Below are 2650 nucleotides of genomic sequence, written 5' to 3'. Positions count from 1 at the left end.
CTTCGTCCGCCCCGCCCCCCGGCCGGGCAGGGCCCCGCCCCTTCCAGCGCCCCGCCCCCTTCCTTCCCCCCGGGCTGGCGGGAAGCGAAGCCGGTTCGTTATTCCGGGCGTCGCCAAACCTGCAGGATTGCCCCGGGGTCTGCAGGAACTAGAAACTCACGCCCGGCAGAGAGCTGAGAGCCACCCGGAGACCTAGGGATGGCCCTCCATTAAAATGAATATTACATGTGAAATCCTGTTTCTACCGCAGGCCACTGCATAGGCAACACGTGGGGGGGGGCACGTGCCCCCTGAGGTTGGCAGCTCGCCACCCCCTGGGCACTGACACCCCGTGGCCAGTCCCCACTCACCGCCCCCGACACTGCTGCCACCTCCCAGCCTCCGGAGGCGCGCGCTCTTCACGGTCCGGTGGCTTTTTAAAATGTAATAGTAACGTGCGTTTGCCTTCCTGAGGTGAAGTCCACGCGCCGTCATCCGTAACCGACGTACAGCAGCACGCGGCGCGTGTCGCGGGCATGGCGGCGGCCCAGAAACCTCTCGGAATAGGTTCGAGTGGAGCTGGCAACCCTACTTGTTCCCAGGTCCCATTTCAAAGCGAATCCTTACACTGTTCAAGGTTGTTAGTAATGAATGATGCCAACTGAAGAGTCAGGATTTCATCAATGGATATTTGCTAATAAAACTATAAAATAATATCATGCATCCAGTACATAGCCCTGAAATTAGGCTGTGGCAAAATCCCTTTCGGGCCACCACAAAACACGTCTATGGCACCAGGGGACAGCTCTGAGCAGGGCGCTGCCCGACCCGAAGCTGGGTTTCTGCAGGCCAAGCTGCCCGCTCACAGGCCTCAATTAGGAACTGGGTTTGGGCTAGGATAATAGGTGGAAATCCTTCTCGGATCACCCCCAACACACGTCCCCACCCTAGGAGGACTCTCCCAAGGAGCCTGGGCAGAGTCCGTCAAGCTCAGTTTCTGTGTGCCAGGCTGCCTAGACAGGCCCCCAGGCCTGAATAAGGAGCTAGGTTTGGGCTGGGATTACTGATGGAAAACCTCTCTGAGTCACCCCAGACAAACGTCTCTGCCTTCAAGGGGACTCTCCTGAAGAAGCCTGGGTAGAGCCTGCCCGACCCAAGGCTCAGTTTGCAAGTGCTAACCTGACAACTGAGAGGCCCCAAGCCCACGTCCTCTGTACCTAGCCCTGAATATGAAACTGAATTTGGGCTGGGGATATCAGGTAAAATCCTCTCTCGGTCACCCAAGAACACACGTCTGTCACCAGCGGACTCCCCTGAAGAAGCCTGGGCAGAGCACTGCCTGACCCAAAGCTCAGTTTTTGCGCACCAGCTTGTCAACCGACAGCCTCCCAGACTTGTGTGCTATGTATGTTCCTGTGAATAAGAAGCTGACTTTGGGCTGGGATTATAGGGCAAAATCCTTTTTGGAGCACCCCAAAACACACCTCTTCACCACCCAGAGACTCTCTAGAAGAAGCTTGGGCTAGTCCATGCTTGACCCAATGTTTGGTTTGAGTGCCAGCCTGCCACCTGCCACCCACCTGCCAGTACCTGCATGCTAGGTACATTGCTTTATACAAGTATCTTATCTTGGGCTGGAGTTATGGGGCAAAACCCACTTTAGATCACCCCAAAACCCACATCACCACCACCAAGGGACTCTCTTAAAGAAGCCTAGGCATGTCGTTGCTTGAATTTGAAGCTTGGTTTTTGAGTGCCAGCCTGCCAATTGATACCCACCCTGTAAGGCCTGCACATTGCTGTTTCGCCAGGTGCTAGACAGCAGTAAGAATGGCTGCATACAAATATAGGGGTTTTACACCAACTTTTCAAATTTACCTCAAGCCCCAACCCAGAAATTTGGTAAAGTAAATGTGTACTGGGTGTTCTACCGTGAACAAAACCTGCCCACTTGCAAGCAAATGTTAAATTAAAACAGATTTATTACAAGGGAAAAGGGGAACAAGGGGACACCCTAAGCAAAATGTTAACTATTAACCTTTAACTGTACCTCAAAATTGATCACAATCTTAGCAGTAAACCAACCTGGGGAACTACTACCTGGCCCAGTGATGTGGGAAGGGATCTCACCCAGGGCTGCCATCCAGGAGCTATACCACCTGCACCAGCTTAGTAGTAAATTCTGGGTAGGGAGGCCCACCCTGGAGGCCCTGTTTCTCAAGTAGCCCTTCAGACACTTATACCCTCCGCTTACTAATGAGGGTAGGCAGACGAAGTGAAATGACAGTTTTCACTATGGAACATTACCTTAGTCAAACATACAGAACATAATCAGGGATACACATGCATAGAAATATTAATTTTTAATACATATCACTATGAGCATGGAACCTATTTGAAAGAATGGGGACATAATGGCATTATTTGACAACTTGGTTTGGGTTTAAACCACATTAAGAATTACAGTATGGTTTTTCATCGATTTTTCTTATTAAACATGCAACAGTCTTCTCAGGCAGAAATATAGGCCCATATAAGGATTTTTGGATAAGCACCTACCATCTCTTTTCACTATGAATGTGTGAAGTTATTCATTTGGAACTATTAGCCAATCTCACAAGACAATAGAATTATGCCAAGACATCAGCTTGCTGAAAGTAATATGTGGTTG

This window comes from Alligator sinensis, unplaced genomic scaffold, assembly GCF_000455745.1.
Source record: "Alligator sinensis unplaced genomic scaffold, ASM45574v1 scaffold760_1, whole genome shotgun sequence".
Classification (NCBI taxonomy): Eukaryota; Metazoa; Chordata; order Crocodylia; family Alligatoridae; genus Alligator; species Alligator sinensis.
Note: the sequence above shows the minus strand (reverse complement) of the source record.